Source organism: Prosopis cineraria, unplaced genomic scaffold (assembly GCF_029017545.1).
Source record: "Prosopis cineraria cultivar Desert tree isolate PC_DT_omini unplaced genomic scaffold, ASM2901754v1 PC490, whole genome shotgun sequence".
NCBI lineage: Eukaryota > Viridiplantae > Streptophyta > Magnoliopsida > Fabales > Fabaceae > Prosopis > Prosopis cineraria.
Window position 1 is genome coordinate 26,945 of NW_026555815.1, and position 22,383 is coordinate 49,327.

A 22,383-nucleotide genomic window follows, 5' to 3' on the forward strand; every position below is an offset into this window, starting at 1 on the left:
TGAGGAATACTTAATTGAATGGGTTGCTTCTGCTATAATCTGTAACGCGACTTCAAACCCTCCCTGCTTGATTATCTCCCAAGCTTCCAAGTTTGAGTTCCTCAGCCTTCATTATTATTATTCACCTTCTTCTCTTTCGTCCTTGTGCGTGCATTTTGTGCAACATAAGGGGTAGTTTTAATTAACGTGCCATTAATTATAAATTAATATTCTCTCCATTCACCTTTTGTTTACAAATTTATTGTCAATACCCATGAAGTCAACTAAATACAATTTGAAATTTTAATCTTAATTTTTTAAAAAATATAAAATTTTAAAAATACCCATTCATTTAATACAACCCAAACTTATGTTTTTTATATGACTATTAGACTGATTATATTCGACCATCGTTACGTTAAATTAAAAATAACACTCTCAAATATATTTTTAAAATTCACAAGGATTCAAACCCAAACTCAAGATCTTATATTTAAATGGTCATATCTTTTATTTTTTTATTAAGACCCTCAGTTAATTTATTACAAATTTAATTAATGAAGGGTAATTTTGAAATAAATCATTGATTATTTTAAAAAAACGACTTATATCATGAAAAGATATTAAGGCGGGGGAATATTGAAAGGGGGCAGAGGATTTGTGGGGAAATAAAATCAGCAGCCATATAACTTGAGAAATAAGAAAACAGAGGAAATGAAAGGGGTCTCGTGAGCATAATAGATGGAAATACGAATCCCATAAAAGAGTATATTAAGTTCGATTTGGGTGTATGCAACGAAATCTAATTAATTAAAATAATAATAGTAAGTAGTACTATTATTGATGAAGGACTTCGATATACTAATAATACCACACAGAATTCTAAAGAAGGCGCTTGATTAACGCCAAAGTTTGCGAGTTTCAAGTCCTCGGAAAGCTCAACTCAAGGAGGGTCCCATATCCTGGTTAAGTCGAGCCCGTGAATGAAAACACAAGAAACCAAAACGAATATATTCTGAATGTGATTTTGTTTTGGATTGCCTCTTTGTCGGGTTTTTTTGACTAGAAGAGATGTGGATAATGAATGTGATGGGGGGAGTAATATTCCTTTCATGCATCTTTATCTCTCCTTTCATTAATCGCTTTCTTACCACTCCCTCATTTGCAAGCAATTTGACTGCAGACTGCTTCCCACGTCTTCCTTCCATCTGCAACGCAAAATATTCAAATACTTACCCCACTCACATTTGTCTCTAACAAAAAATTATTCCAAAATTCACACACTATTTATTTTCAAGGATTTTGAGTGTTAAATTTACACGTTTGAACCCATATTTATAAATTTTCCATGTCTACTAGATGTTGCCTCCTTTTATCTAAATTATAAAACATTTTTTCATAGCTAGCTAGGTTTGATTCGAAATATTCTCTCTTGTCATTAATATATGATAAAGTTAATCAATTTCAAGTTTATTAAGAAATGATAGTTATATTTTTAAAATTACTAAAAAATGTATAACTTGTTAATTTTATCTTTCTTTATAATTAATAATTATAATAAATTGTTGTCGGGAATTCAAATGAATAAACAATCAAGGGGTAAAATTTTAAAAAAATTTAATTACTATAGCTTAGTCTTATATTAAGGACTAGAAAATATTTTCAAACTTCATCTTATATTAATTAGGGACCAAGAGGAATATATATGAAACTTAGTACTTTTAGAAATTATTTTTTTAAAAAAATTTACCCTCATATTAATTAATGTAGGCATGAAAAATAAATCTGATTAAACACTTCTTTTCATTTTTCATGACAAATGAGTTAAGGGAAAAAGGAAAAAAATGTCATTTTTCGTGAAAGTAAGGAAATAATTTTTTTTTATTGGTATGCAAAATATGGTTGAAAATGTTTTAGAATTTTGACAATAGAAATTAAAGTAGATATTTGAAGTTGGCTCAGAAGAATGAATAGTTCATGAATTTGATTTTTATGAATAATTTTTCATTGATCCTTTTTACTTACCTCCGCCTGGATTGTAATTTAAATGAGCACTTCTTAAAGTAATTTATTTATTTTTTGGCCAAAAAAAGTAACGTATTTATTTAATTAACCAGACTAACCAGCATTCCAAAAATCCGATGTGACCTTGAAATAACTGATACTGGGTAGACACAGAATCAAGTCCGACAGAAAATTGAGAGCAAATTCTATCGGAAGATTTACAAGAGTAAAAAATTTATCATAATTTATCATGAAAAATATATAAAATTATAATTGGCCAAATTTTCCTTTTATTACAAATTACTCCAACAGTTTCTTCCAATATTTCTTGCTAGTGTTTTTATTTTTGCCAAACAATTTTACTGCTACTAGTTTGATTTTCGCTTTTACTTTTATTTTGTGGGAGGGATTACACCTCTTAAGCGATCATCTTCCAGCTTCCGCATCACGATCCATAATTAGTCGAAATTAGTTAAAATTGGGATTAAAATATAAATTTACCCTTGAAGTGTTTTTTTTAGACACAATTGATATTCTAAAATATTTAAAAATATAATTTCATCTTGTCATTTTTCAAAATGGTATAAATGTTCCTTGATCGTAATATTACAGTTAACCCTATCTTTTTGACTTTATTGTGCTGACATGACATTTCCAGACGGCAGTTATCTCTTCCTTTTGCTTTGTTAGGAAAAATGCTTTGACCTTAAGGATTATATTTTTATGATCAAAGAAAAATCAACAATGCTAAAAAAAACGATAAAACTATAGTGGCATACTAGCCACCAGGATCTTCTTTAGTATACTGGCCTCCTCACCAGTTAAAATCTGCAACGCTGTAGTTTAACTCAGGTCAACTTAACCAAATAATCCACAACCTCATTACACACATGGTCAATATTCACCACCTCCACTTGCCAATCTCTTTGAAGCAGAATAACAAAATCATCATGCAAGTCTGAAGCCCCTAAATGTGTCAGCTAAGAAGAATTCATATTGACCTTTCGAATTACTCTTATGGCTGTGAAACCCAACATTAATACTTGGAATCTCACTGAGGAATCGACCACTATTTGGGCATCTATATTGTCTTCACATGCTGTTTCAGAATTAACTATGTTAAACCTCGCAGAGTCAACTACGCCACAGCAATTCAGCAACCTAGAGACGTCTTCAAAACCTCACAATACCAATTTAATCTCGTGCGAGTTCAAAAATGCAATCCAGTACTTCAAGCTAAAAATCACTATCCCCAAGAAATTAAACAAAGCAAGAACTGGTGTGGATTTACGGCAGACTAGAGTGAAGGATGACTGGGTTCGACGATTCAGTTATGAATCATGACCCTTCATTGACTCACAAAACGAATGACGTGTAGTGATTCTAACGAGCTGTGATGGCTACAATTCCACAAACCGCCATGAGCGAACTGGTAAGATGGGGAATCAAGCTTCAAACACCATGAGAGAGAGAGAGAGAGAGAGAGAGAGAGAGGTGAGAGAGAGACTAGCATGAGCAATCCAAAATGATGGGGAATCGCCAAACGAGTGCGATGAGAGAGAGCTCAGAAAGAGACCCCTCAACTCCTTCAATCTTCTTTAAACCCTTTTGATTCCTTTACTTGAGTTTTGGGTTTGATTGTTTGAATTTGGGTTGTTCAAGGATGAATTTTGTTTAGAAGACTGAACAACAATGAAGAGGTGCTAGGAGGGGACCTGGCGCGGCAGCGAATAAAAAAAAAAAAAAATCATGGTGGACATCAAATAGGAATGCCATGTCAGGACAATAAAGCAATTAAAAATTTGGGTTAACAGTAAACATAGTGAACCTGTAATGACAAAGCAAATTTGTACTGTTTTAAAAAATATCAAGGTAAAATTATATTTTTAAATTTTTTAAAATATCGTCTTTAAAAAAACTTTAAAGGTATATTTCATTTTAACTTTTAAAATTAAGATACAATTAATCATACTGTTAGAATTAGGAAATAAGAAAAAAAATATTTTTTTGAATCTTTTTGTCGTACCCCTCTATCCAAATATATATATATATATTACAAAATTACACGCACCAATGAAATTCACTACATACAATGAAATGAAAGGAATTTATTTAAGGATTGAAATAATGAGAGGTAGTTCAGAAATAATTATCATTAATAAAATTTTATTTTTTTTAAATGTTTTATATTTTGGGACATAAAATTACCTCTAAAAATACCTTATAAAATGAATAGATAGATTATTATAAAAATAATGCAGAAATGTCTTTAAGAGAGTTACATTTAGTTAAGCCTGATGATTCTTTAATTTATTGTAAATGAGTAAAATATCCCCTAAATCTATTGTACTAATGGACCTAAATTTTAAGTCCATTACTACCATAGATCTTAAACTTATTTGTTGTACAACTTGTTCTCTCAACATTTGAAAACAATATAATTTGACTCATATCGTTAATAAAAGTTAACTATTAGTTAACCATAAAAGGATGAAAAAATATAAAAAAATTGCAAAAAATCATAATAAAAAACCTAAAAATTACATATAATGATCTAAAAATTATAGAAAAGGATCAAATGAGCCTTTTATATAATTTTTAAAGTCTCTTTTTTATCATTGTTTAAAATTAAAAAAATAAATTGCATAATAAATAAATTTAAGATCTATGATACTATTAAATGTAAAGTTGAGAGATAATTTACTTGTTTATCCTTTAATTTAATCTATTCAAACAACCATATAAAAAAATAATATTTTAATTAATTTTTTTTTTGTTATTCAAGATATCTTCACAATTAGTGAAATTAATTTTTTAAAAAATTTGAACATCACTTAAAGAGTTAGTCACGTCCAACCGACAAGGTTCTTACATCCATACCTTATCCTAGCCGAAATTCTTGGATCTCACATCCAAGTGCATGAAGGTTCATTGTTTTTTGGGTCTGAGTAGAGAAGGGACCAGGCCCACAATTAAAGGACGTACAAGAGTTGGTTGGGCCTTCCCATGAGCCACACAAAAAAATTACAAAAGGGGGAAATGGTCCTCAATAAGAAAGTGCATTGCTACGGGGCATTTTGAAGATCTAAAATGTTATTAAAAAACATTTTAAGATCCAAAAAGTTAATATTTGTGTCGTATTGGAAATTTCAATTAAACAAAATGGTATTTCAAAATATAAACCTTTTAAGCTTATAACACTTAGATTAAAAAAATATAATTAATACATCAAAATATTGACTGCACCATCAAATTTACTCTTACTAATTTGATTCTCTTTATAAGGCACTTCTAACATGTTTCACCATAATCAAGAAAAATTTAAAAACTCATTAACTCTGTATAAAAATAAGACCTTATTGCTTCAAGCTCACTTGAGCAGTTTCCTTCCTCTAGCCTCCTTGCTAGGCCGGTTTCCCTACGGAGACTCAAAGTAGGTTAAGGAAGGACGGTTCTTTTCTCTGAAGAATGTGATATAGAATCAGGGCTACTTTCAATAGAAGGCAAAAAGCCTTCAATAAGGGCTTGCTTCATTTGATCTTTCCTATCCCAAGAGAGATAGTGAAGTGGGCTTCTTTCACGGCCGAATCATAGAAGAGAAGGGCGATCTTCTACTCGGCTTCTGCTCTAGTAGTTGAATGCTTCTCCCTTTCATTGGTTTCCATTAGCCTGAACTGTCCTAATCTGAACTCTTTCACCTCATCAACTCAGACTCGGGCAACGGGTTCACTCGTATCCTCTTTTCCTTTAAGGTTGGTTACTACCCCATCCCTTTCATTGCCTTGGGCCCGGCCTTTAAAGAAAGATCTGAACATTTGCGTGGATGAGATCACAAGACCAAGCCAGTTCATATCCTCTTCTCTTGGTCTTCAACTGCTGGGAGAAATCCTTATCTTCTCTCACTCGATTGGGCACTACTTGCCTATTGACAAAAGTCATCTCCGAAAAAGTCTTCGTGCTCAACTCGCTTTGTTTGTTGATGTCACAAGGGCTGGAAGAGGAATTGCCTGATTCAATATTGGAGCTGTGGAGCTTCCTTACCTTACCAATGAAGCTTAAGATTAGAGTTGAAATTGGTGAAGCTTCTTTCTAATCTTTTCCTTCCTTTCCTTGCTAGGTAGACATTCAATCAATGCTTTCGAGAAGCCCCTTCAACTATAGGTATAGGAAGGAATAAGAAGTAGTTGTACTGTCCTTTCTCTATATAGGCAATACTTGTTTGTTCTCTAATAAGGCCTTACCTCCTTGCTTCCTCCTTCTCCTCATCCATCAAAATCACAATCTTTAGGGTCATTTTCAAATATATCTTATATCAGTACTTCATTCAATATCGAATATCAGTCTGTCTCATTCTATTTCTATACTGTATGGGTAACAGTATCGTATCTCAATCTTAATTTATAGTATTTGTTCTTTCACTAACGCTCAATTAGTAGCTTGTTTCAGTCCTCGGTATGAGTTTGATATATGCTATTTCTTTTCAATTGCTTGCTTGTGGTCAATGAACTTAAGCTATAGGATTGATTCTATGTCCGTAGGGTTTAATAAAAGATCAACTATTTAATGTCGGTATCATTCTATATATCATATCTCAGTCATGAATTCTTTAGTTACAGTAGAGGTATCTGATCATTATCAGTACAGTATCTATTCTGTACTTAGTATCTCATATAAGGTATCAATGAAGTGAACATATATCAAATATCAGTCCTATCAGTCCTCGCTATCTTTCTCAAGCAAGAAAAAAAAATAGCTAAGTATCGATATCTGTCTTAGTATTCAGTATCTGTATCTGTTGTTAGTAATCAATCAGTAAGCTATCTTTCTTCTCTTAGTACTCAATAAGCTATCTTTCTTAGTACGCTATCTTTCTTAATAATGCGCACATTATTATCCTTTAATAGAAAGATAAACTCTAAAGGGCATAGCTTCTAATAGAAGATAGCCATAGCCCATGTATTTCAGTTGCTAGATCACACTAATGAAGTACCATTACTCATGCTAATCCATAATCTAATGTTCTCGCTTGGGATGGGAAACAAGGAAATTTTGATAGCAAGGATGGGCTAGTTTCCTCCTCTCACTGTGCTTGAGTCACTTGATGCTCCTTTCGCGGTGTTAGATGTCAAAGTGGTCTTGAGGCTTGGAACCCTCAGGTAGAGCCTGAGGCTCATCCCTCGATGTGAATTGACCTTTTGCCTTTGATTCATCATCTTAGTAGTTTTGCCTTAAACCTGCCAATGCAAACTGAGATTCAGAATCAGTTATCGGCCCTTGTCATTAAACCATTATCTATGCATGTAGTTTCAGCCTGGACTCTCAAATTTTTTGCTTCTCGGGTGGTGGCGAACAATGTAGCTTGCATTGTGGGAGATGCCCGCCCTACGAGCTTGGCCCGCTTCTCGCTCGAAAGATTTCTCAACTTTATATTTATTAAATATACATACTTTAACAATATATTTTCTCTCTCTAACATTCAATAAAAATCAAATGGAAAAAATTCACAATGAATCAATGAGGTGACTTATAAATAAGACAAAAAAAAATCTTCTCTCTCTGCCTTATAAATAGGACTAGAGAGAGTAATTAAATGCATTAAATTAAATTGTTTCTATATTACTCATGACTAAGGGTGTAATATGAAAAATGTTTATATATGATTCTTTAAAATTTTAAAAAGATGTATAAATTGAAACAAAACTTTTCTTCACATTACGCCACATGCCAATACTTTGCTTGGAAAATAGAAAATTACTTTCCCCAAGATTTATTTATACGAGACAAATAATCGGTTCATTTGGATTAAGGAATAATAGTAAGATCAATAAATATATTTGCAATTGATTTTTTTAAAAAAAAACTGTCCTTATATTATTTGTTTGACATGATATGGCTGTGTATTTAATGATGCTAACTTAACTATACTCTTTTAAGGAGCGTACATTTTTTTTTGAATAAATGCAAGTGATCAATAATATGTTGTGGTTCTTTATATATATTCAAGCTCAAAAAAGGAGTCTTGTTTATTTTTTATTAAAAGGATGGGACTTGGGAGAGAGTGTAAATCACAAGAGTTGAAAACTAATTAGTAATTACTGCTAATTTTTCAAGTAAACTACTATAAGTAGAGATGCATTATTGTCAATTTGTATAGCGAACATTCTAGACCCTTTAATTTCTTATATCATATATGCATGATTTACCTTTTTAACCTATGTATTATGGTAAAATGTCGAATTCAAGAGGAAAAAAGATTCATTGTATATTAATAGGTCAAAATAATGGAGATGTGTGTGTAGAAATGTAGTTAAAGATGAATGCAGGCGCTCGGTTTGACTAGTTGAGAAAATAGAATCAAGTTTATTCTGGTGTCTTAGACCTATTTGTTTTCTATTTTCATTTTTTGTTTTTAAAAACTGTTTTATAATATATTTTAAAAAAAAAGATGAAATGAAACTCCATTTGGTTATGTCAATTAAAAACAGTTTAAAAATTAAAAAAATAAATTGATAGTGATGGTTATAAGCAATTAATAGTGATAACTAAAAAAAAATTAGTCAAGATAACTATAATTTTTAATAATCAAACGTAGTATATTTTAAAAATAAGAAAAATGAAATGAAAACAACTTAAAGTTGTTTCTACCTTTTTGTTTTTTTAAAAACAATTAAATGAAAAACACTCATCCAAATAAATTTTTCTGTTTTCAAAAATAAACAGCAGCTTTTCAAAACAAAAAAACAGACAGACACTTAGCTTTGGATTTTGGAATAAGCAGTAAATTAAGTAAAAATGTCAAAGGCAGTTCAGGTAACCATAAGGTCATTATTAAAAAGATGTTTCTACACAGCAAGGCTCCAATTAATCTAGTTGCGGGTGGTGATAATACCTTTGTGTTTTTCAAAATGCTAGACGATGGTGTGTGTGTGTGTATAAGATAATGCAAGCTTGTCAACTACTGGTTGATGAATTAATGACTAAGCTAAGGACCTCCTCTTAATTATGAATTCATTCATAGTTCCTCTTAATTTCCTCTTTTGAAGTCAATAATATCATATTCCTTCCAAATATTCCTTACTCTACTTACTACATTTCTGCTCAATTCAAAACACCACCCATCTTCCTCTTTAGCTAGTTGCAAGTTGCATATCTTTACCGAGCAATTCTTACATAGATTTGGTACACTATATCATCCATGTTTCATTTAATAAAAGCATGCCATTTAGATAGATCTAAATATAAATTCATTCTGCCATTGATAATTATAGAAAGTGAAAAGGTAAGAAATTCAATAGGCACACTATTTCAAAAATAAAAATGTTAAAAATAACAATACATAGTATTTTATTTGATAGAATTCGTACAATTTTATTAGATAAAGCATGGATGATGGAGTGCACTAGATTTATGCAAGAATTTCACCATCTTTATCTCTGTCAACGGAACTATTTCTCACTTTCTATAGTAAAAATATAATTTATAATCACTTTCGGACAACTTAGCGAATGCATGGTTGCTTGCATGCAAGCACACGGAAAGAAAAAGTACGCACTTTTTCCGGGAAAATAAAAAAAAAAACAAAGATAACAAAATAGTATTCGTGGACTGGAGGCTGGAGGCATATGGTTCCTTTCTTAATTCGTTAACTCAACGTAATAAGGAGAAAACTGCGTTAGATTATACTTTTGAGGACTTGCGAATTGACACATTTCGGTTATGTGTGTGTTTTGGTTTCTGATATTGTAATAAACTATGAAATTAGGTTTCAGGAAAAATCACAATCAAGGATTTCTAAAGACAATTAATTATGCTACAGGATCAAATAATTTTAATATTACTTTGCAGAATCAAAGAACCCATATGTAATTAAAATTTATTATGAAAAGACAAAACTACCCCTATGACAAGGGAATTAATTATTGTTAAAATAAAAATGAGACTTATTTTTTCTTAAATGGAGACTTGTTTCCTAGATTATAACAATTTATTTACCAAATTAGTATTTTATAGTTGTTAATGAAGAAATCGATTGTTGTTAGAATGAAGATGAGACTTATTTTTTTCTCAAATGAGTACTTATTCATCAAATCTCAATAATTGTTCTTCTCAACAACCAAGTTAATTTTTTTGAGTTGTTAATAAGGGAATTGATTATTATTAGAATGAAAATAGGACTTGTTTTTTCTTGAAAGGGGATTTGTTCACTGAATTACGATACTTATTCTTCTTCACCACCAATTTAATTTTTCAAAGCTATTAATAAGGGAATTGGTTGTTGTTAAATTATGAATGGGATTTGTATTTTTTTTTCGAATAGGGGTTGTTGTTAAAAGTATAGCTAACAATATGGGCGGGCTCATCCCTTAAAGGCTCCTTATTCTAAAAATTAAAATAAAATTAAACATTATAAATTAATTAAAATATTCTAAAATGTAAAAAAAATTAAAATCATCACAATATTTTAAAAATTAAACAACATATTTAGAAATTTAAACAACACACATTCATCAATCAAAACCTAAATCCTCCTTATCCTAATCATCTACAAATAAGACTTTAGATTCCTCAAATGTGAGTGCACTTATTGAAGATGGAGGTGGAGATTCAATGTTAATTATCTTTACAACTTCTTCTTTATTACCTATAATAAATATTAACTAAATTGTGTCATTATCAATTAAATATATATATGTATATGTATATATATAAGATAAGTAGGCTTATCAGGGCTTACAGGGCCGCCCAAGCTTGAGCTCTTTTTCACATGACTTATCAGGGTCAGGCCTTCAAGCTTGGCTCCTGTCAAAAAAATAATTTTTAAAACCTAAATTTTTATTTAAATAGGGCCTCTAGGCCCGGCCTTTATTTTCAACTTTAATTAAAAGAGTATATAATATATGCATGGAAGGTATTTTTGTCTTTTCACAACAAAAGTAGGTAATTTGGTTTTGCAAAGTAATATCAAAATTATTTGATTCTACAATGTAATTAATTCTCTCCAAGGGTTCTTGATTGTGATTTTCCCAATGTTTTATACATAGCCCTCAAGAAATGAAGTAGCGGGTAATTTCATTACAGCGCGAGAAGAAGAATACTTTTTAATTTATTCAACATTTGAAAAAGAGGCACTTGTACTGGGAGCTCACACACACAGACACATATAATAATTATGTCGTGAGATGGATACAACCAGTCTCCCTATATACTAAAACTAAGGTTCTCCCAATGTACCATTATTGTCTGAGTAAATTAAAGAGAGTATTTCCAACTTTTCACTTTATGCAAAGTGAAGGAACTAGGCATTCTATTATTCCCTTGTTTCACTCACGCCAAGTAACCCTACACTTTAACTCTCCCTTCCCTTTTTACCCTTTACAGTATTATCAATTAACAAATATTTGTAAAGCCTCTTCCATTTGCATTTTTTATTGACAGACTTTATCATTATTATGCCGATGATGTCTCATGATAAAACATGGTAAAAGTGACTGCCATGAAAGCTTAAGCAACACGAGAAAGAGAGACAGCTCATTATTTAGGGAGAAATTAAAGACACAAGAGTATGATTCAGAATGAAAAAAGCAAATATTCTTATGTGCCAATCACAAGTAAAGAGGAATGATAAAAGACTTGTGCCTTAGGATACATGGATCGTTCCTCAATTGAGCAGTCTGATTCTGAGAGGTTCATCACAGACACTACCAACACAAACCTCACACAATTCTCACTTCTCAACTTAACGTCCCAATATTGAAAGACTCCGATCCTCTCATTCATATTTGCCTCATAAAATGACGCTATATCCTCAAGAATTCACAACACTTTTGCTCCTTTTCTTAATTTCATGCCCAACATTTTGCATCAGTGTATCCTCGCCAGCTGCTCCGCCACCGGTGGATGACTCTGACATGAAGTGTGGTTCATGTCCTTGTAAATCCCCATGTGGTGGCGGCAGCGGCGGTGGCAGCGGTCAGGAACTTCCCATTCCTTCTCCGCCTCCTCCTTCACCGCCACCGCCATCTCTCACTTACCTTTCCTCCCAGAATTGTGATCAGCCGCCGCCGCCGCCAGCGCCGAGGTTCATCTATGTGACCGGCGCTGAGCCGGGGAACGTGCCGTACCAGACACAGCCATATAACTGGGGAAGTTATAATGCTGCTGCGCCAAACACTCATGTGGGTTTGCTGGTTTTGGTTAGTTTGGCGGCCTTGCTAGTTTGTGTGGCTTCATCATGAATCTGTATCTGATGAGCTGCTATCTTTGAATAATTGGTGAGGGCTACGTGTAGCTCAAATATTTAACTTCTCCATCTTTGATTTGTTCCATATATATCGTTTTGATGTATTTAATTTTGTCTACATATATGCTGTACTTTTTAATTAATTAAATTCCATTTGCTCATGTCTTTATTTATCTCATATGGTACGAACTTCTTGTCGAATTCATTAATCTTATATATTTGATTAGGAATGAGATTCTACAATGTCATCTGGGGTAGAAGTGAAATATTCTTGTACATTCTTTGCGAATAATTTTGATGCAAAATTGTTGCTTTTAATTTGTCACTTAGTCCAGATAAAGTGATCGCCATTCATGTGTATGTGTGAGAGAGAGTGTGTGAGTGTGTGACGGAGAAAATAAGTTAGGGTTATGCATACATACACATATACAAACTTAAAAACATTATTTCATACATCATCATAAACAATCCTTCCTGACCGTTACATTGGTGAAACATACATACATACATACATACATACATACATATATATATACATACATATATATATATATATATATTATAATATTCTGTTTCATGATTTAATTTGTGTGCTTGAAGCTAAGCTATAGCTTTGGCTCTGCTATCTTTTTTGCTCTTTGAATCCATTCCTTTCTTCCTCCTGGTGGCCATGTTAAAGTTAAACGCTCTCAACTTATTAGAGCAAATAATTGCTAATAAACAGCGACTAGATTCTATATCACTTGACTCTTAATTGTGAACAATTTTTTCCTAAAAAGATTAGCATTGGTGTAAATTATACTATATTGATTAATTAAGAAATCACACATTGACACACACCTACATATCACTATAAAAAAACAGCGGATTAGCGACGGAATAAATTTTCGTCGCTAATCTGTCACTAATTTTGTCGCTAAATTAGTGATGAAATTTTCTATTGCTAAAATTTTATAATTATTCCATCACTAATCCGTCAAAAATAATTTTTCAATGAAAAATTTCATTATTAATGGTTAGAATATCTTATTCAGATTTAGTGATGAAATTTGTAATGAAAAATTTTGTCACAAAGCTTTCTATCATAATTCTGTCACTAATTCCGTCACAAATTATTTTTAATTTAATTTTATTATTTATAATACATATTTATATATAATTTATTTAATAATTTATTATTATGCTATAAATAAATAATTTAAAATAATTTATTATTTTAAATTATTCATATATTAATAATAATTTAAATTGTATAGTTAATTATTCTTATTTACAAATAAAAATAAAATAAAATAATTATAAAATAAAAATTTAAAATATTATATATTATATAGATACAAATTATAATATAATATATAATAATAATAAAATATTTTTCAATTTAATATTAAACTTATTATCAAAAATAATTTTTTTAAATAAAATATAATAGAAATAATTATTATATATAAATTAATTTTTTCATATTAATAAATAAATATAATGTTAAAAAATTAAATTTAAATACTATATTTAATAATAATTTAAATAATATATTTATTAATATATATGTGTAGTTAAGTATTATATATTTAATTTATCAATAAAGACTAAAGATTCCTTTTAACTCAACTGGCAACAAAGTAAATGCAAAGACACATGAAAGTATGAGATTGCAAGTTTGAACCTAGACAAGACATAATTAAAAGTAATAATATTTGACATAGCTGTGACAAATGACGTGGCAGTGACATGGCACTAGTCCATTGGGTGACTAAGACGTGGCGGTAATATGGCAATGAGGTGACACTGGTCCACTGAGTGACTAGATATTGGTGAGGTGGCATTGATCCACTGAGTAATGTGACAACAATATTTTGGTCCACCTAATAAATTTGTGATGGAATTAGCAACGGAATAAGCCCGCTAGAAAATTAGCTACGGAATGCATTCCATCACAAAGTCAAAATGATTTTATCCTTATTCAGTGACAAAAAATTTTCATCACTATTCCATCAGAAATTCCATCACTAATTAGTGATGGAATTGCAAATTCTGTCACTAACGAATTAGTGACGATGTTTTTATCAATGGAAATATTCCGTCACTAATTCATTTAGGGATGGAATTTTTTATCACTAATTGACTATTTTTTTGTAGTGTATGAGTGTGAAATGATGTGCTTGAATGAAATAAATAACTCAAAATTGTATTGTTATGTTCTAATTAACCAATAGAAACATCCCAAATCAAATAAAATGGATCCAATTTATCTTTTGCTTTAGATTGCTTTCGTTTTATTTTCTGGTGGATTATTGTAGCTTAGGTTGATATGCAAATCTCCAACTCAGTCCTCTCAGTTTGTTGTCAGCCGAAGTTTTTTGGTTTCACGCAAATGTGAAATCGGTGTCTTCACAAATTAATGAAGATATTACCCAATTGCCGACCTTTTATTCTTTAGCCAAGATAGTTTCAGTGAACAACTTTTCTAATTTTGATAATATGTGTCCTATCTTCAAGGTTATCTCAGGAGTTAGCCTTTTGAGTTTACTCTATTCTTTTACTTCTTTTGTTTTTCTTAGTTTGTTTTTACCTGTATTGGCCTAGTATGACTTTTTTGTGTTAACTAGATTTTTACCCGCGTAATGCATAAGAAAAAGACGATAAAATTTAATAAACATCACACATTAAGTTTTAATTTTAAAAAACTAATGAATGTTTGTTTAAGTTTAATGATGGGGGCAAAATTATCTCAATTTTAATTATTTAATATTCAAAATATGTTTTTAAAAATTTTAAAATTCAAATCGCTTTTGAACCAATAGTTTAAGATTCAAATTTCATGTTAACCTTGTTAAAAAATTATTTTAATGTCCTTAAAATAAAATATATCACTTTGCCCTTTATTTTAACTTAATTATAAATATTTTTTTATGTTTGAAATATATACAAATTCTTCTTAAAATTAATAGTTAAGAATTACAGAATACAAATATGCTTTCTACTTTTAAATTTTCATTTTCACCCATCCAATCATTAGTTGATAGTTAAATCACATATGTTGGACTAAAATACCATTCTTGATATATTCTTTTAAATTTTATTTATTATTTAAATTTATTAGTCATACAAATTAATTTATTTAGTATTTTTAAAGAAAATTAAATACATAAAAAACTAAATACATACTCCATGTTTTTAAAAATATAAAATATTTTTAACCAAATTTCATCCTAATAGAGTAGATATTTGTCTTCAAAATAATACTATTTTTTCATATTTACTATTTAATTAAGTGTTTCGCTCTAAAATGGACATAAAATGAGACTAAAGTTTAAATGTTAAAAATAAAAAAAAGTCTTTATAACTTTAACAAAACAAAATTGATGTCCATTTTACTCTATAAGTTAGTAATTTGCAAAAATTAATAAATTAAAATCCTCTTCTATATCTCCATGGTTGGCAAATATGAGACCAAAATTTTAATGGGATGATACCTGTAAGGAACGGCTTCTATTTTGCAATGTACTACTCTTATATATATATATATATATATATAACAATAGCATTGTTTTTTTTAAATTTCTCACCTCTTTCAATTTAAAATATAATCTCACTTTTGTATATCTAACACCTATTATTTTACTAAAAATCTTATATTTATCATTAATTTTTACTATAAATCCTATATAATCTTTCAAAATATAAAAATCTTATTAGTTTGTACACCATGTTTAAATTTTTAAAATTTATAAATGTAGACTTCACTCACATTTTTTAATAGTAGATCCTACACACCACTTTTTTAAACCACACTATTCTAATTTTTTAAAAATAAAGTTTACTAAAATCTTCCATTCCCTCTATTACCTATAGAATGTCAAATATCTGAACATATAAAACAATTATAATTAAGCCTAATTCTTGACACTTTTAATTTTTGGGTTTCTTTAAGTTGGTTTAACTGTCTCAATTATTAAAAATTATTTTATTTTATTTTTCTTTTTATTGAGTCCATAAATTGCCTCTTTGAATATATTTTTTATATATTTAATTTTTAAAAAGTTACAGGATAATACATTTAAATGAAAAAATTATTTTTTAAATTTAAATAATTTTTAGACAACATTTATATTTAATTAAATAGGGTTATTTTAGTCTAACATACATGACTTAACTTCTTGTTTGTTAAGGTATCTCCATAGACTAAAATTTTAATAGGATGATACCTATAAGAAACTAGTTTTATTTTGCAATGTGCCCCCCTTTGGGAGTATAGCCAAAACTTTTGTATCTAAAAAATATAGATTAAATTTTTAAAATTTCAAAGTATGAATCATTAACATTGATGTACAAAAGGTTTCTCTCATTGATATATAATAAATTTATCATTTAAAATTTATAATGGGTTTATCATTTATATATAATGGTATGTCATTGACAAATATAATAAATTTATCATAATAAAAAATACAATAAATATTAGGTTGTTTGTTTAGTTTGATCTTATAATATGAGTTATATTTGCAAAAATCCCACAATAATAAATATATGAAAATTTTTTTGTAAATCTAATGCCTACTTTCTTCAGTAAAAAATGTAAGGTATTTTTAATCAAATTTCACTCCCAATAAAATTGTTTCTTACTTTTAAACTAACTCTATCTTTTTATATTTACCTATATTATACTCCTACAATAAATATAAAGTCATTATCAATAGAGATATTATTAAAAAAAGATAATGATTACGCTTTAAAAGATTAAAAATATCTTACATATTTTAATATCACACTCCTTAAAAAATGCCATATATTTTTTAAGGGAGGGAGTATAATTTTAATAAAAATTTTATATTTACCATTAATTTTTTTACTATGAATCTTACATAATCTCTCAAAATATAAAAATCTCATTATTTTTACACCTTATTTAAATTTTTGAAATTTATAAATGTAGACCCCACCACATTTTTTAATGGTAGATCCCACATGCTACTCCATTTTTTAAAAATCAAGTTTATTCAAATCTTACATTCACTTTATTACCCTTGAAACTTCAATTCATACCGAGTTTAAAATATCTGAATATATAAAAAATTTATAGTTAAGCCCGACTCTTAAGACATCTAGTTTTTGAGTTTTTTTAAACTAGTTTAACTATCCTAAATTATTAAAAATTATTTTATTTTATTTTTCTCTTTATTGAGTCCATAAACTGCATCTTTAAATATTTTTTTGGCCAATTTATATATTTAATTTTTAAAAAAATTTACAAGATAAATAAATTTAAATAATAAAAAATTTATTTTTTGATCATTTAAATAATTTTTAAACAACATTTATATTTAAATAGGGTTATTTTAATTCAAGATACATGATTTAACATTCAATTAATGATTAGGCGAATGAAAATAAAATTTTTAAAATAAAAAAGAGCTTTGTATTTTATAACTATCTATATTAAAAAATATTCATATAGATTTTAAAAAATAAAAGAGAGATATCATTAATTAAGATAAAAATAAATAAAATATTCTATTCATTTTTAATTATAAGTTTTATATTAACAGTTTATTTTTGTAGGTTCTACATATACTTCTTTTATCATAGGCCCACGCTATTCTTTAACTTTTTATTATATCACATTAAAAAAATTAACAATGAAAAAAGCAAATATATATATATATATATATATAAAAAGCCGGATGGGTCCTGTAAATATACAGTGCCCATCGACGGCATTCACAAGATATTATAGTTAAAAAGTTAAAATAAAATGGATCTCACATTTGTTGATTTCAATTTCAACTTTTCTTAACAATTCTCAATTATCGCCTCTTCTGAACTACCTTCTACAGTTCAACGCTTGCAATATATTCTTACATAACTGATTCTTTATTATATATTTTAACTTGTCAGTTCAGAAAAAACATTAATGATTCTCAAAAAATATTTCAACAACAAAAATGTGTTTTAACTTTATAAATATAAGAATTCATAGCCTCTTAATCATAAACATTTTAAGAAAAATTATTCTGTAAATTCTTGTAGTTTTTCTTAATTAGATCCTTATAGTTTATAGAAAATTTGATTTAATCATTTTGAAGATAAAAAATTTATTTAATATGTTTATTTTTTACGAAAATTCTACATGTATTAAAATTATTTAAAAATATAATTTAATTATATAAATTTTGAGTTATAAAAATAAAATAATTTATTCTAAAATTATATAAATCATTAATAGAAATATAAAAGTGCTTAACTTCTTTTTTTATAACTCAAAAAAAATAATAAGGATTTAAGCTTTCAGGAATTAAAAAAATATAATTGATCAAACTATAAAATCTCATTTATAACAAAATAAATTACATGGATGTAATTTAAAATTGAGAGAAATTACAAAAATCTACAAATTAAAGTATATCATGGCATGGCAGCCAAATTTACAATGGGGTGTGGGACTCTTTATTATGGTATGGATATCATGTGATGGTGGACAGGTTAAAGATAGAGTTGAAGTATGAGAAGATGTGTGACAATTCATATAATTGTGGGGTTTTGCCTTGCCTTGGTTATGGGGTGCTTGGCATGATTTGATGACCATGTCAAATATCCCAACCAACCATGGCCCACATTGGTCGTCTCTGAATTCTCAAGGTGGTTGCTACAAATTGTGATTTAGGTGTGTCCCATCTAATTAAGTTCATAAAAATGTATTTGGGATAATGTATAGAACCTTTTCAATCTTAAAGATAAAATACTGAAACTTAATTTTAACCAAAAAGGTTCAAAAAATCAATACAAAACCACTAGAGTATGGCAAAACTCTCACGTCTCAAAGAATTGTAAAAGATGATGCGCTTGTGTGTCCTTATGGTTAGTCCAAGTAAAGAAAACCAGCAAAAACAAGTCCATGGTCTACTTTGTTTGATTTATACTTATTTTTCCTTTTTTCAACTAGTTTAAAGATAAAATAAATTAAAATCTTGAATCTAAAAAATGATTTCAACTACATAACATATGTTAAAAAATTATGAAAATAAGATCAACTGAGATAAGAAATAAAATAAAATTTAAAAAGTTAATAAATATTTTATAATTTGAAAATAAAAAACTATTATACATATGCACAAAATAGAACTCAAACTTAAATTAAATTTTAAGAAGATTCAGATTTTAAAAAAAAAAAAAAATCAACGGACTCAAACCAACTCACTGATTTTGATTCCCCCTAAAATTTGGACGGAACCAAATGCCAATTTATCAACTCTGTGAACCAATTCCAAACGGCCGGAGCAGTTAGCTTTCACAAATGCTGTAGACATTGGCATCATTGGCATGAATATGGGGCAAAGAAGGATACTTGTATATATTCTATACACAGCAGCTTCTTTACAAAGTACAAACCAACTACAAAATCATGTTCTTTTGCTCTTACAATTTTCTCTGTTTATTGACAACTTACCAGTCACTCGACACCTGACATGGCCTGGACTGGCATGCTTTACTCTATTATTTTCTTGTTTTGTTTCTTCTGCTATGGAGAATATATATCTCACAAGCCCCAAGTAGGAGAAAGAGAGTGGAACTAAAAGAAGAAGAGATACATAGTTGAGTTGACAAAACCCAAACTATCATTTTGAAGATACTTCAGAAGCACAGTTAGTAAACAGGCCGATCACTTGTTGGGGTGAACACCAGAGCCCTTTGCTGTAAATGTCTCAGGCTCTGTTCATGCTGACTTGAACCATCTCAGCTAGCATCTTCTTTGCTTTACCAGACTGTTCATCGCCATCAATCTGGGATATAATATTGCACACGATGTTCTCAAGAGTGTCAGGTTGAATTTCAGATCTGGGATAAGGAGTTTCCCTCAGTAGTTGCAGAAGGTTACGGGCTTTTAACTGAGACTGGGGGTTCCTTGTACTGTCAGCTCCAGAAGTCCTGGAATGACACCTTCTCTGAGGATTGGTTCCCTGTATTTACATCGATCACTTTCGCACATCATTAACAATGCTCCGACTGCGTGCTCCCTGCTCTGGAGATTGCCGTTTTCAAGAACTTCTACAACTGCAAGCACCGCGCCTTCTTCAGATGTCAAGGCAGTCCTCCCCTCACCAAAACCCACCAAGGATTCTATCAAAGCGCAGCACTTCTCGGCTGTTTTTGAGGATTTTTTACAGGTTTTGAGAAGATCAACTATGAAAGGAATTGGATTTGTTTCAAGAATGGCGCTGAGATTGTCAGGGTGGGTGGATATTAGATTGGAAAGGGCCATTACTGCATCAGCTTTAGCCTGTGGGCTTCCATCTCTGAGGATCTCCACAAGAAGAGGAATGGCTCCAGAAGCACAAATGATTGTTTGTTGGTTTGCAGAGGCAGATAAAGTGAGCAGAGATGCAGTGGCACACTCTTGCAGGTTTATATTTTGTGACTTCAAAGATATTATTGGTTCTAAAGCACCAGCTTCCACAATGCTGATTTTGTTCCTGCAATATTAACATCAGGTTGGGTGATGAATATGTCACAAAATACAACTTACAAGAATATAGCTAGTTCATAAAAAGCACCAACCAAAAGCAATCAAATCAAGAGTCCTGGTTGCCTACCAATTACGCTTCCTCTAGTCAGTCGCATTATCTTCCATCACAAGCAACCAAATACCAAATACCAGACCAGGGTTTTGAAGAAAGCACAGTGATGTAAAAAAAGGAAACAAATAAAGGGCTATAGCAACGATTTTAAGCTAGAAAATGTGATAAATGTGTGATTCTTGCCCAATTGTCAAGGCACCATCCTCTCTGTTAATGGGAAAAATTGCGCCACAGAAATGACGACAGAAACAGGACAGGGAGAAAAAATCAATAAAAAATACATGTATTCTGTCCTCAAACTCCATCCGAATTATAAACACCGTTTCATCAGGAAAAGTAGAAAAGAAACAGCACCACGTACAGGCACGCCCCAGAAGCGTCATCCTTCTCTCAAGTGCATCAAGAAATTTCAGTTATGATTGAATCATTTCAAAGAAAAAGCAGGAGGAACAAGAATTACCAAGAAAAAAGTAGGAAGCGATTCAATGATTCAACGCCAAAACCGAGACATAGACATAAAACGACTCATTAAAAACAATCTGCTGGTTTCACAAAGCAAAATATGAAAGCCGATCCACAACTGTCACCATGATAATCATAAACAAGGAAAAAGTGAAAGATGACAAAGATCAGTATGCTTCTATAAATCATTACAGTATGCCTAAAATTCTTCCTTTCAAAATTTATCAAAATATTATCCAATTTTTTGAAGGACAAGACATTATCTGTTAGAAGGCGAAATTTTTCAAGAACAAGTGCCCCATCCCTCCCCCAAATTTTCTAGAAGGGTGAAATTTAACTCTCACCAACAAATGATATCAGGATAACTGAAGGTGAAGACCAAAGAAACAAAGACGACAAGGAAAAGGGAGTACACATGTAAACCAAAGTTAGTAAAGACTCCAATCAGATAAACTTAAATTCCAAAGGCACCCAATTCTTTCTTATGACATGATATGCTCGCCTCCAACCCATCAAATATAATCGTTAAAGCAACTCAATTGAAATTCCAGAACCCAACAGTTCACCAAAAAAAGATTCTAATGACAAACAAGTGATTTGATACTTTTAATAATCACGGGCTATTCCTCCAAAAACTTTCAGCAATCCAATCTACGGGGGAAAAAAAAGTCCCTCAAGCATTTTAAATATGAAAAAAAAATCGTTAATTTCAAGTGAATTTCATTCAAGCCATCGTTCCCCACCCAAAAAAAAAAAAAAAACGGGAAAGATTATAAAGAAAATACTATCTAGCCAGCTGTTGGAAAAGAGTATATAGTATATCCAACCATCCTACTTCAAATATACCAAAATTTATTTTAATTGGCACACCCACCAATCAGATGCAAATAGAAACTGGGGAAGAGGGAAAAAGAAAGAGAAAATAAAAGAGACATGGGGAACCGTAAAGATTACAGAATCTATAATATTCCACCAAATTCACAATTATATTCCGCGAATTCGTGTTATTTAATTCTTTTTCTTTTTTAATCGAAATCCCAACTGGACGACTCCAATGCATCGCGCTTTATAAAATAAAAGGCACGATTTCTTAATCGGGGAAAGCAGATAAAGCACTTCAAA

General features: G+C 30.0%; 1 pseudogene; it reads right to left on the reverse strand.

The window, feature by feature from the left end:
* Positions 1-19,839: 19,839 nt before the first annotated feature.
* Positions 19,840-21,182, reverse strand: LOC129297290 (U-box domain-containing protein 2-like; annotated as a pseudogene).
* Positions 21,183-22,383: the final 1,201 nt, after the last annotated feature.